This window comes from Oryzias latipes, chromosome 17 (genome assembly GCF_053564925.1).
Source record: "Oryzias latipes strain Hd-rR chromosome 17, Olatipes_Hd-rR_3.1".
Taxonomy (NCBI): Eukaryota; Metazoa; Chordata; class Actinopteri; order Beloniformes; family Adrianichthyidae; genus Oryzias; species Oryzias latipes.
Window position 1 is genome coordinate 27,974,586 of NC_136253.1, and position 15,341 is coordinate 27,989,926.

Below are 15,341 nucleotides of genomic sequence, written 5' to 3' on the forward strand. Positions count from 1 at the left end.
TTTGGAGTCTAGACAGATTTAACACAGGTTTTTGGATGAAAAGGATTTTTTATAAATCATCTGTTACACTTTTAAGTCTGAAAAAAATATGGAAGGCAGCAAACACAGATCCCTACCGTTTTTAATTTTTTTGTGCTGATATTTGAAAGATAAGTTATGCAAAAAAATAGGTGTTTGCAGTTTTGCCTAAAAAGACGTTTTCGGACCTTTTTGGATGTAACGCTCTCTAAGATGTCACCTGTAACTTCAATCATTCTGAATTTTTTTAGGAAGCAGTAGCACATAAATGCCTATGAAAGTTGAATTCTTGGTGCTGATAACCTAAACAGAATTTATGCTAAAAATCTTTGTTCAGTCCAAAATTTCATTAAAAAAATCAAGTGATGAAGTTTCTCGTAGACCCTATTGTGTTACATATCAAAGCTGGAGGTTATTAAAGGCATCTAATTCTGAAATCTCAGCTTCCTGAGACAAACGGCTGATTTATAATAAATTTCTATTATTTGGGTGCACATAATCGACCACTTCCTGTTACGCAGGCACCGTCAGGTGTACACCCATGAAACTTTACATGATGAGAGAAGACCCTTCTGAGTATCTCCAGTTTTAATTTCATGCACATCGGACAAAGCAAAGAGAAAATACAGGGCAGAATGTGCCCCATGCAATAACTAGGTGGCGCTACAGAGCTCGTCCAAGATTGTCATATCCATGGGTTCAGAATAGAAGCTTCATCATATCCATTGAATTTCAGTGAGATTGGACAAGGAATGTGCACGTGAGAGCAACTTTTGTGTGCATGGCGAGATGCCCAACTTTGCCGTTCTGTCACGACCACACCCCCGCATTGAAAGTTATGGTTTTTTGTCAGAGTAAACTTCAATGGCTTTTCAACAGGTGGACGTCATTTTCAGGTGTGTCGGCTCATCCTACTCGGAGCAGTGATGCTCCAAGTAAAACATGTCATTTCCTCTTGCCAGCAGGTGGCGCTACACTTTTTCCAGATTTTTTCACTGCAGATGTGTTCAGAGTCAGACTACAATCATGCACATCAATTTTGGATCAGATTGGATTATGCATGGCTGAGTAATGGCCATTTTTCTTTTCATGGCGTGTTTTCGAAACGACCTCCAATTTTGACGCGCCGCCATGGTCACAAACATCCATAAAAACTTAAAAGCTTTGCAATTTAACATCGGACATGTGTTTAGTTTACAAAACCAAAGTTTGGAGTCATTATTCATAAATCTCTAGGAGGAGTTCGTTCTAGAAGGAGGCCTACAAATGTCCAAAATAGAGCAAAAATGACATATTGACACCAATATAGCAGACTTCCTGTGCGACTGACAGCTTGGTACCAAGAGACTTTTTTGTAGGTTTCCATCTGATGAACATGTCCTGAAAAAATCAAGCTTGTATGTCAAAGCATATGCGGGGGCTCGGGACAAATGTCACTGTAGGTGGCGCTGTCGAGCCGTTTTTGTGCGCCCATGCCAATCTTCTGTAAAATACGAAATTTTTCGCGACTCCTGATGTGTGTGCCAAATTTGGTGAGTTTTGGGGTATGTTAAAGGCCTCAAAAAGGCGACTCTTCCGTCGGAAGAAAAAGAATAATAATAATTAAAGCTACAAGTAGCATTTAGCGGGCCCGAGCACGTGCGACCGCCTGGCACGAGCGACCGCCCCGTGAGCAACGCCTTGTTCGAGCCATTCTCTTTGTTCTTTCTTGTTCTTTTCTGGAGCTCCAAGCTAATGTTAACATGACAGCAGCCTGTGGGGGGTGGGGGTGGGGGGGGGTGGGGGGAGAACTGTATTCTGTTGCTTGTTGTTTTCAGTTTGAGAAACAATCAATGATGATAATTGCCATCACTGTCCCTAAGGATGAGAACAATTGAACTCTTCTAATTTCTTCTACAATATTTAGACAAGTGTCAGCTATGTCTGATAACTTGGTTAATTAGCTGGACTGGGATCTTACAAAGTGCAGGTGGTTTGATGTCCAATGTGATGAGTCTGTGGACAGCAGCAGTACAAACTTTTGGAGTCCACAAGAGAAGAACTCTTGACACAACTGCCCTAACAGACAACTACAAGAGGAGTTGAAATGTATAACATGGTGAAGGAATTTTTGTGCAGAAAAAGGTACCTTTAGAAAAGCTGGTAGCAGTGACTGCAGACAGGGCTCCTGCTATGATCAATAGAAAAACGGGTTTCATCACTCACTGTAAAGCTGACCCAGACTTCCCAAAATGTCTTCATTACTGCTGCGTCATTCACCAGTAGGCCCTATGTGCAGAAGTGATTGGCTCTAGACACATGATGACTCCTATTGTGAAATCAACTTCTGCTGCAAAGCAAAACGGCACAGGATTTTCAAGGTGCTATTGGAGGAGCAGTCTGCTGAATATGGTTAATATGAATATGGTAAATCTGAACTCGCAGTTTGACTGATATTACTGGAAAACTAAATCACTTGAACTGTGATCTGCAAGGCAATGGCAAAACTATATTTTTCATGGAACAGCCTGCAGTGTTCCTTGTGGGGATCTTTTCTGTCAGGGCTTGGTCGGTGGTTGTTGCTGCAGTTGTCACACTTGCTGGGGCAGCTGGAGTTTAACTTTGCAGCCTCACGGCTGTGAAGTGGACCACGTTGATGTTCCAGTCAGGGTGGTTACTGTGGGGATGTTCCTATGACGAGATTTATAGAAATTTCTCTATGATTAAAAATAGACGAGAGTTATTTCATGAAGACACATATATGCACTAACATTAAAAAAGTGTTTATGTGACCTCAGAACATGGACATTGTAGGGAATCGAACCCCATCCCAGTAACTGGGAGTACCATTACCAATGTCTTTTGCTTTTTTTGAGGTCACATGGCAAGGAAAGCAAAACCTGCATCATGAATAACTAGGCCATAGGAATGCAATAGATACATAAATTTCAATTACTTTCTAAAGTACTTTTTAAGTACTTCGAATATGTTTGTACATCAGATGGTTTGAAATTTAGAAATATGCAAAAAAAAAGCATTTTGATTCTTTACTCAATTGCTAACTACAGAAAAAAAATGTAAATTTGTAATGCCTAATATGTATTCAAGATGCAGGAAAAGAAACCACATTTCCATAAAGTCAGAGGATTGTGACTTAACAGAGATAAAAATGTCGCAGATGCGTCATTTCTCCCCGCCTCCTTCGCCACAATAACTGACACCAGCATGTATTTAGTTCAACATTTGACGTTTTACATTAAGTCAGATGTTTGTGACTTAACAGAGATAAAAATGTCGCAGATGCGTCATTTCTCCCCGCCTCCTTCGCCACAATAACTGACACCAGCATGTATTTAGTTCAACATTTGACGTTTTACATTAAGTCAGATGTTTGTGACTTAACAGAGATAAAAATGTCGCAGATGCGTCATTTCTCTCCGCCTCCTTCGCCACAATAACTGACACCAGCATGTATTTAGTTCAACATTTGACGTTTTACATTAAGTCAGATTTTTGTGACTTAACAGAGATAAAAATGTCGCAGATGCGTCATTTCTCCCCGCCTCCTTCGCCACAATAACTGACACCAGCATGTATTTAGTTCAACATTTGACGTTTTACATTAAGTCAGATGTTTGTGACTTAACAGAGATAAAAATGTCGCAGATGCGTCATTTCTCCCCGCCTCCTTCGCCACAATAACTGACACCAGCATGTATTTAGTTCAACATTTGACGTTTTACATTAAGTCAGATGTTTGTGACTTAACAGAGATAAAAATGTCGCAGATGCGTCATTTCTCCCCGCCTCCTTCGCCACAATAACTGACACCAGCATGTATTTAGTTCAACATTTGACGTTTTACATTAAGTCAGATGTTTGTGACTTAACAGAGATAAAAATGTCGCAGATGCGTCATTTCTCCCCGCCTCCTTCGCCACAATAACTGACACCAGCATGTATTTAGTTCAACATTTGACGTTTTACATTAAGTCAGATGTTTGTGACTTAACAGAGATAAAAATGTCGCAGATGCGTCATTTCTCCCCGCCTCCTTCGCCACAATAACTGACACCAGCATGTATTTAGTTCAACATTTGACGTTTTACATTAAGTCAGATGTTTGTGACTTAACAGAGATAAAAATGTCGCAGATGCGTCATTTCTCCCCGCCTCCTTCGCCACAATAACTGACACCAGCATGTATTTAGTTCAACATTTGACGTTTTACATTAAGTCAGATGTTTGTGACTTAACAGAGATAAAAATGTCGCAGATGCGTCATTTCTCCCCGCCTCCTTCGCCACAATAACTGACACCAGCATGTATTTAGTTCAACATTTGACGTTTTATATTAAGTCAGACGTTTGTGACTTAAAAGAGATAAAGATGTCCCTTTCTCCTTCGCCACAATCATCAACAGTCACTTACATGTTTAAAACGACAAAGAATCCCATCATGATCACTAAAGTATGTTTGTACAACTGTACATTCGACTTTATATTTTGTTGTTTTTAAGTACACATGATCGATTATCGTATTTTTTAACGTTGTGTTTTCAGAAACCAGTTGAATAAAACCTTTATGTGCCATGAAATCAGTTATTGTCTTCGAGTTTACTAGATTGTCATTGAAATCACCCATTATAGCAATGGTATCACCCAGGGGCTCCAACAGATCGACTAATTTCTTAAGGTTCTCTCTAAATAATGAAATGGCATATGATGGTGGACGATACAGAACTGCCACGACTATGTTCGATTTAATAAATCTGTGCACTAAACATTCAATATCTACACTTTGTACCTCTACATGTTCAAACAGGATATTTTCAACGGTGTACATTCCAACACCACCGTGTTTTAAGCCTTTAATGACATTCAGTCTAGGATCTACTCCACTATAAGACAGTGAGCGTGGCATACTATAAAAATTGTAGCCACTGATGTTCAATGCATCAGTAAAAGGGGCATTTGGAAGCCATGTTTCAGTTACAGCTATGCAGTTAGCATGTAACTGTTTTGTGCACAAAGCTAAGTCCTTTACATGCCACTCTAAATTTTGCACATTCATAAGGAAAATGCTAAAGTCACATGAACTAGAAGTGAGATTTTCTTTATTTATTAGATATTGAGGCATGTTTGCCACATATTCAGAAACTGTTTTGTTACAATAAATGGCCTGTTCCTTAAAATCTTGAATAATTAAACCAGACAAACTTGTTACGCGGCTTAATGCAACATAAGCCTGCCCAGGAGCAAAGGTTTTTTTCAAAGACACAACAACATTATCAATGGTAAGACCCTGAACTTTATGAACAGTACAAGCCCAAGCAAGTTTTAGAGGAAACTGACGTCTCAGACCACCTCTTCCTGTGAGTCGTTCCTCTTCTGGAACAATGGCTACAGAACCTGAGACAAGCCCTGGATGATTTTCATACTGTTTCTTCCGTTGTCTTCCAATGTCTTTATTATCAAAATTCACAAAAACAATTTGTGGAAAGTCAGAGTTTCTATAGACAATATCAGTCACAATTCCACATGCACCATTGACAAGACCATCTGCCACATCAACATTTTTACAAAGCATGACACGTGCATTTTTCCCCAAAAGAAGTCTTCCTGCTAAACAAGTATTGTTAGCGTTTGAATGATTACCACTTAGTAACACTTGTCTACCTGTTTCCTTACAATTTACATAATCTTGAGCTTTAATAGTTACATAATCTGGACAGGATGAATGTAGATGGGTTAAATTATGTTGATTTACTTGACCATTAGTTGGGAAAATATGTAAAGCAGCGCTGCCTTCTCCCGTTTCACGTGACTTCAATTGTTGGATATCACTTTTTAACATTTCAGTACCTTTGCATCGTGTCCTAACTCTGCCGAGTAATTTGGCAAATTCCTGATCTTTTTGGCGTACAATGGTTTCCAGGCAAACAATTTTAAACACACCACACCAAAGATCCATACCCACATTTTCTACATACAATGGTTTTCCTCTCACTGGAGGTAATTGAAAGAAATCCCCAACTGCAATAATACAAACATTTCCAAACAATGCAGAGTTACCAGTTTGCTTTATTTGCCTCAGACGCCCATGAATATATGCTAATAAATTATGATCTACCATGGATATTTCATCAATTATCAAAATCTGTAAACTACTGTAAATGGCACGTAAAGAATTTAATTTTTCCTCACCCAGTGGTGTGTAAGGTAAGCGGACATCTTTACCAATACAGAAAGTGTTGTGTATAGTACTTGCTTGTACATTAAACGCAGCAATTCCTGTGGGAGCTGTCAACAAAACACAGATGTCATCTACATGACGACAAAGAGGAGACAATAGTCTATTTGATTCATATTGTATTGCTTTAATTAGGTGAGTTTTACCAGTCCCTGCACCTCCTGTTATGAACAGGTGGAATGGTTCTGGCTTTTTTCCCAAAACCTTTTCCACACACCATTTTCTCACTTGGTAAAAAATATCCATCTGAATTTCATTTAAAGAGCGAATTAAAGCCAAGCCATCACTACGAGGCATTTTTGTTTTATTCAGTTGAAAGAAATGGCTATGTTGAGCTGAAACTCTTAAATCAGGAATATCAAATTCCTGTTCATCATCTACACTTTTTTGGTTCTGCAACAACTCTTGACACTCAAGTCTTTCCAATTCTTGCTCAGGGCATAATTCACACCAGCCATCTTCAACTACACCAGCATTATCTATCCCTTGCTGAGCATTAACCAATTTATCACCATCAATTTCAAATTTACTTCTGTTTAATGTTACCACGGACTTTACCAACTGCAGACCTGAATTACCAAGTCTTATCGTGCCCTTATGAAAAAAGTCTTGATACGTTTCAAAACCTTGAGGTTTCAGCTGGCTATCGCTGTAGTATGGCAAAAACAACTGCAGATTGCTTTGATAAAACAGTTCAGGCTGTTTTGTTTCAGAGAACTTAACGTAACGTACAACAGCAGGTTGTGTGCGGGTTCTTTTCACAACATATCCAGTGTTGTTGTTCAACTTTATTCGCTTAGCAGCACTTTCATTTTTTGACAACACACGAAATTCGGAAGCAAATACTGCTAAACACATTGAAGGAAAATCATCACTCTTAGGTCTGTTCTTATATCTATCCACAATGCTTGTCATCCACATATCATCTGTACTAACAGAATGCTTTGATGCTTTTTCTTTTAGTACTTTTAACGGTAAACTCATTTTAACAGTATTTTCACCAACAGGAAGAAACACAACTTTCCGAGAGCACTCTTTCAAATGTGCATTTGTCAGTCTATAAACACTTTCTTGAGCAGATACATCTCTGTTGTGCAAATATGTACTGCCTAATGTTTTTAGACTCTCTTTGGCAGAAGCATTTCCATCCCTGCTTGCTTCCTTTTGTGCACACTGCAATAATAAACCCATTTCCTTCTCTGATTTAGAGATGTAAGAAATGATGTACACAACACATGCATATGCGTCGACAACAAACTGTATATCCATATTAGCATTCCAGCATTTTAACAGTGGCTTGCTATATTGATTAATCCAAACTTCATTGATCTGACGTTTCAGCACAACATGGGTTTTCCGAGCACAACAGTTATATGCAGTTTCAAATGTGCTTTGGTTTAACCCAACAGATCCAAACAAATCTTCAACATTGTCATAAGTTGGCCCATCAGCTGAGAGAGCAGCTTTAATGTGTGCAATCAATGCAGAAGCCTCTTTTTTCTTCAATTGCTGTGTCTGTGCATTTTCTTTACAGTTGCAAGACTCTTTCTCTGATAACACACATTGACAAGACTGTGTCTCTTCAGCACTTGTGCTACGTGATATGAACGTACGTGCAGAAGGTGGTCTAGGAAAATTAAAACGACACACAGTTCCTTTTTTTTTACATGTTTTCGCATGTGTTTCAGAGTGTTTTTGCACAGATGTAACAATTTCCAGTAAGTCAATATTTGATGGTAACTCACAAGTCACATAACGATCAATAAATGCAATCACTTCAGCATCTGTATTTCTGTCAATTACAGGTGCATCCTCTATCCAAAACAGGCAATGAAGATGTGGTGAGCCTCGTTGCTGAAACTCCACCCTATAAAAAAAATCCTTAATTTTTCCTATAGGACATGCAGGCGACATAAGAACCTCTTTCAGAAAACAATGCCAACGAAAATCAAACATCCGAGCAGCAGTGACAGGATTACGACGCAAAAGCTCACATCTGTCTGCCCATTCCAACTGCTCCACAGTTTCAGTTCTACCTTCGTGCTTCAGAATGCAGGAAAGTAAATTCTTCCACCGCATATCAGCTGAAGAAAATGAACAGAACCATGTGGGGATTCCAAGCTGCCTCACACAAGCCATGAGGTCTTTCTGGGCCGCCTGCCAAAATGCTGGCGTACCTCTGATTGGTTTTAAAAATCTGTACCCATCATCAAATTCCAACATCCTTTTAATAGAATCATCACTATTCAACAACTCTCCAGTAACTACTCGTTTATTTTTAAAATCATACTTACCTTTTCTTACTGCAATCGAAACATTTGAAACGACCTTTTCTAATTCTGTCATATATTGGGCAAAAAAAATATATTCCACATTTTGTGCAAAACGACAATCAGCATTAAGAATCCTGTTGTTAAAATATCGTGATAGAGTTAAAGGATGTTGTCTTCCATCATGAAATGTTGGTCCACCCTTAGGAAACAACACAGGAAAACATTTAGCCTCATTTGTAATATCGGACAACAACTTCACCGGACTATTGCCTTCAGCGGGAGCTACATTCAAAATGTGATCAAAATATTGATCCAAAGCCTCTTGACCAATGTCTACTGGCATTAGACAAGTGTCCTGGAACATGCAATGCTGCTGTCTATCATGCAGAAGTTCATCTCCTAAAACATTTGAATCGTCAACATTTGCAGTGCATTCAACATCTTTTTCTACCACATCAGATGTTTCTTTACAAAAACCATTAATCCAATCATTATTAAATTTCACGTTGTTATAATAAGAATTATGGCTTTGTAAAAACTGTAAAGCCTGCTTAACACGTTCCGAATCAACATATGTCATAATGTCCTTTATAAGTAAGCTTCCGTTTTAATTTCACAGGCACAAGAGAACCCTCAATAGACATGCGTGGTAACAAATAAGTTGTTTGTTCAGTATTTGCAGGAACACAAGTAATAGGTCCATGCACGCCATTCTGCCCACCTTTGGGCAATGCCAACAGTTTCATAAATGGAATATGTAATGCTATTAAATGTTGTTCTAATTGATTTAAACATGCCAATTCTGCTGGTATAGGTTCAAGTTCTAAGTTATTTTTAACACTCTCAGCTGGTACTTTACCTTTTTTGATTTTAGCATGGCACGTGTAACAAATCCACAATTTACTTCTTGATGTTTTCATCCATTCACAATTTTTTGAGCAGTTTCCTTTACAGATATGCAAATAATCAGACGTGATACATTGATCAGCGATAAGTCCAAGTCCTGCATTACTGTACGACTCTTTTTTACAATGTAAGACTTGATGTTCAAATAACAACCTATGACATACACAACAAACAAACCCAGGTCCATCTTTAACTTTATCCAAAAATTGTTTCATAACAACATCAAACTCTTCCAACTGTTTTTTATTCAATTGTCGCTTATATTTGATCCCATCCACCACACTTTTCCTAAAGTGAGGATCTTGATGATATTTTCTAGAACTCAGTGCTTTAACATTTTCTCTATGAGTATCATTACTCTGATATTTTCTAGAACTCAATGCTTTAACATTTTCTCTATGAGTATCATTACTCTGATATTTTCTAGAACTCAATGCTTTAACATTTTCTCTATGAGTATCATTACTCTGATATTTTCTTTTACTCCTTTCCTTAACATTATGTTTGTGTAACAAATCACATTTATACTTGTTTTTACTCAAATTTTTAACACGATCCCTGTGTAATACATCAGTTCTATATTTTGCAGAACTACGTTGTTTAACACACATTCTATAGATAGCATTTTCCTTATAATTTATTTTACTCAATTCCAATGCTCTGGATCTATGCAAAGAATCAGATGCATATTTCCTTTTACTTATATCTTTTTTCTTCTGTTTATGCAGTTCAATTATTTGATACTGCACTTTCTGGTAAAACGATTTCCTTTTTTTTAGATACTTTGAAAAAGAAGATTCAGCAACTGAATCACAAGTAACATATGGTTGAAAAGAACGGCGTCTAAGCAGTGGTTTCTCAGAACAAATACTATTGCTTTTACACCAATTGGCACATCCAGCTTTACCACTACAATGAACACAAACAACAACCTCAAAATATTTATCACATTCCCGCAAATAAATTGCTTGATTTCCAAGTATTTTGTTCACAGGATTATACTTTCTCCATATGCTACCATTGTGTACAAAAATTTCTACTCCCAAAAAATTTGAAGTAGCTTGAATATCAATCTCAGATACAAAACTGCCAACATATTTCATACGTGACTTCAGAATGTACTCAGACACTGTGGCATATCCTTGACAAAGCAACTTCATATGAATGTCACTATTTTTTAGCATAAACTTAACAACAGCCAGTCGAACTCTTCTATGACACTTTTCAGAACCACTAATGACTCGAGAAATAGCTCGGAAAAAACTATTGCCATCATTTAATAGGACCTCTGTCTTACAAATAGAACCAAGCGTAACATTATTAGTTGGAATGTCTTCATTCTGCTTCACAAAATCCAAATCCAGATGTTTTGACAACAAAACTGCAGACTCGAATGACAATGGATGAAAACTGAAAACACTTTCAACTAAATTATTACTTTGCACAATTTCACTGTTTTGGTGATCATTGTTAACCAATGCACTACACAAAACATCGTTACAATCACCAACTTCAGACCTGCTATGTTTAACACTCTTGCAATCTCCTTCTGAAAGCATTTCTGAGTTCCTTTTACATTGCCTCATATGACCCAAAATATTATTTTCCATAGATTTACAAAACCCAAAACAACGCTGCTGCTGAAAAATTTGAACGCAAGTTACAACTTCATAATGACACTCATTTATATTTTGCAGATATATGCCTTGTTTAGAGATAGCTTTACGTTGACAGGCATATTTCAACCAACGTTCATTGTGATACGTATACACACTCACACCCAAGTAGTCAGCTGTAGCTTGAATTTCAACCTCTGTAGCCCAACTACCAGAAAATCTCATTTTAGAAACATTGAGATATTCATCCACAGACATATTTTCAGATCTCAAAAGAGAACTATAATTTCCAACATTTTTTTGTAAATGTGTAACAACTGAACGTCTTAACTTTATGTGATTTTTCTCAGTACCACTAATAACTTTGGACACAGCCCTAAAAAAGCAATTGCCATCAGCTACTATATGATCAGTTTGACATGGAATTCCCAACATGCCAACCTCTAGAGGGTTAGCACATGCAGTGTTTTCACAATGCACATTCAGTTGTTTACACAATGCTTGTGTAACATCAAAATCAACAGGATAAAACTCAAGTTTCTTTGATGAAACTTCACCAATAAACTCAACATCCAAACTAGCTTCATTAGCATCATACCATTTTGTCTTCTTTGATTCACATTGCCCAGTTAAAAGCTTACGCTTTCTGTTACTTTCAGGCAACGGTAAGGAACTAGTTTGAACATCTAAACTGCACCCAAAACCAAACTGTGACTCAGTATTTAATCCAGTTTTACAATCCTTCTCAAGCACACTTTGTTTATTTTTCTCACTATGATCATTGTCAGTCGCAGCAACGGATGCAATTTCAAAAGCCATTTCTTTCCCTGCAAGTGAAATACTCAAGCAACAAATATAATTGTATAAATCATTAAGACTAGGAAGGTACATGATAATACTTCTTCCATTTACATCTGCCATTCCAGTACCACTGCGTGCATGTGAATCCACCACAGCATAATGGCCGTTTTCTGAAATAACAGCACAAGTACTACTGCCTATGGTCAAAAAACATGTTTTATACTTGACAAGCATGTGCTCCAGTCCCTTTTTAAGAGTTATCACTTCACCACTGTCAACAAATTTACCATTACTCACATTAACAATCCCAGAAACATATTCACCATATTCAAACTTAAATAATTTACCATCAATTTCAGAATCCATGGGCAAATCAGGTACTGACAAAAACTTCAAATTTCCAGGGATGATTTTGTTTTCACACACCGAGGAGTACAGCTGATCACCAAGAAACACAACATGGTCCAAGTCTGTTGCCTCCCACTCAAAAACACTACGATCCGTGTGTTTAGCCAAACTCACCAGGGCTATTGCCATGCACTGCACACCTCTGTTTTGAAGCTGCCGATCTCCTTGATGAAAAGATCCCCTTACACAACGTTCTGTGTCAAATCTGTTACAATTGTTTTCATTTAAAATCACTGAAGATGATTTTTTTTTAAAATTATTGCCCTTTTTTCCAATTTTCAATGAATTTTTGCATTCCATTAACACTTTACATTGTTCGCCAACCACAATTTTGTCATTTAACTCCTGAACATGTTCTTTTATAAAACCAGTCTGTCTTTTGCCCAAAACTGACTGATTCACACGTGCATCCTCTGCTCCCAAACCAAATGTATTATTACACCCATCCCAAGAAGCTTCTTTCACAAACATTGAACTAATGCCAAACCATTCTGCATTCAAAGACTTTTTCAAGTTCCAAATGTGCAACATCAAGTCATTAAAGCAACTGTTGAAAACAGCCACAGATGTTCCAATATTAGAAAACATTCCAGATGAATCTCGTGCACCACAATCAACCACAACAAAATACTCTTTGTGATGAATGACAGCACAAACGAAACCCTGCAAATCCAACAAACACAGATCTTCCTCCATCAGTCGCTCCTGCATCATTTCATACAACAGTGAAAAATCTTCACTCTTTGAATCACTAGAATACACAGGCTCATTGATAGCAACATCCCAAATTCTTCCAAACACACTGAGCTTTTCAGAAACCTTGAATAACTTTTTGGAATTGTTTATACATCCATCACTTCCATTAAATGAACAAACCAACTGCACACCTTCATTTCTAATATTATCAACATCAGCGTCCCTCCATGTACACACTGGGGCAACAACATGGTTGATTGCAGCCACAACACAACATGTAAGTGATGTTGTACTATCACTTGAATTTGTTAATCTTACTTTCATTCCAGAAATCAAAGGCTTCTGTATTTGCTCCTGACACACACAACCAGAAGTTTTACCTTCTTCCTGAACCTTGCACACTTTGGTGCGACGCATATTAAATCCCTTCTTTCGTGGCATCTAAAAAAAAGATATAAAAATGAAACCACCATTAAAATAAGATTCTCATTTCTATTATGTATACATAAAGCAATACATTTATACCACACAGACCCATAATCAAAAACATAAAACAATATATTCAGACTATTGGAAAATAGTTCTACACAAATAAATGTAACATGTGTCCTATAATAGATTATTAAACACTGCAAATTTAACTTACCTTTACCAAACTCTTTAATGGCTTACAAAAAAAAGGTGCTCTGGAAAAACCAGCAAACAGCTCCTCTCTCTATGTTGTCGAGACAAAGGCTCAGTCACTGGTGTGGAAGATCCCTCAGAGGAAAACTCTGGAGTTACAAATAAAATGTAAAAGAAATAACAAAAATTAACATTTATTAAAAAAAAATAAGTACATAAACTTTAATAGACATAAAATGCTAAATGCTCTTTGGGAGGCTAATCCATAGAGGAGGTCCATTACAACTGAATGAGGCCTTGCCGTGTGTGGGATAACCAAAAGGCCTGTATCAGAGGACCTCAGGGTCCACAGGGGCTCATACTTTAAAATCATATCAGATAAATATGAAGGCCCAAGACCATAAAAATATTTATAAACTACTAAGAACTTTAAAATCAATCAGCAGGCCAAGCAGCCATTTTAAGATCTGTGTGTGTTCCTGCAAATATATTCATAGTGGCTGCCATACACTAATAATTGACTATTTGAAAACATTTATACACAAATAAATTTAACATGTGTCCTATATGAGATTATTAAACACTGAAAATTGAACCTAAAACCTAAAAAGTACAAAATAGGTTGGAACTGATCTTCAGTGGAAATACTCACGGGTCAGCAGGCATTTAAAAGGTATTATATGTGAACTGACATGTATTTAATCAATTAGAAAGGAGTTTCGCTTGTTAATGTGGTTTAAAAACCGTAAAAACAATGTTCGAATAATTCAACGAGAACTACAAAGATGGTGGATAGAACCGCGGTCAAGTGAGCCGACATCTGTGGAAGTGCGGTCACGCCAGCCGTCACTGACTCTTTGCATGCGCGTTTACATCATAGTTTACGGTACACACGTCCAGCGAGCTGGAAAGACGGCATAAGCGCTGATATCACCCATATCAGTTACCCATTATAGAAATGACATGTACTGTACTCTGAAATAAATGAGAGTTATTGCATGCCCTGTATGGTTATTTAATGTAAAAATGTTTTCATTTGGATTGCATGTCTGTTCATTCCATAATAAACCACCAGAAATAACGTGTTTTGTCTGAAATATAATCAATCAGACACATTCTAAAAGTGAGATTTAACACTGACAAGAGTGTTTTGTGGGTTGTTGAGCATGACATGGAATGGAATCAAGCAGAAATGAAGAAACTCCAAGTAAAATCACATCTGGTCCTGTCAACTCTTTCTAAAGTTGCTACATTTAAGGTGACGCTAAACTTTCACTGGATTATTATTGGTAATAATGTTCATGATCATTACAGCAAGTTTGAAGGAAAGTGACTGGAGAAAATGAAAGATATTGACATTATAGTCTAATACAGGCTCCGTCAAATGTAGTTAAAGTGTAATATGTGAACCATACAAAAGGGCTTTTTATCAAAAGGTGACGCAAAACTTCCACTGGATTATGGTTGGTAATGATGTTCACTAACATCACAGCAAGTTTGAAGAAAAATGACTGGAGAAAATCAGAGATTTTGACATTATAGTACACCTAAGCATCCTGCTTGTATAGTTAAAATAAAACTTGTGAACCATTCAAAAGGGCACTTTATCAAAAGGTGACACAAAACTTTCACTGGATTATTGTTGTTAATAATGTTTACTAACATCACAGCAAGTTTGAAGAAAAATGACTGGAGAAAATTAGAGATATTAAAGTTATAGAACAATTCGGGTCTCCTCATTCACAGACAGTGTGTAATATGTAAACCT

At 37.2% G+C, this 15,341-nt stretch overlaps 1 protein-coding gene and 1 long non-coding RNA gene across 7 annotated transcripts in view; one reads left to right on the forward strand and one right to left on the reverse strand.

Annotated features, from left to right (window-relative positions):
* The window catches only part of LOC111949140 (uncharacterized), a 239,268-nt gene that overhangs the window by 108,775 nt on the left and 115,152 nt on the right, over window positions 1–15,341 (forward strand). The window lies entirely within an intron of this gene.
* Window positions 11,350–14,867, reverse strand: LOC144986914 (uncharacterized). Its single transcript, XR_013650788.1, has 2 exons — window positions 13,596–14,867; window positions 11,350–13,390 (listed from the first exon to the last, which is right to left on the reverse strand). It is a non-coding gene; the product is annotated as an uncharacterized LOC144986914 (long non-coding RNA).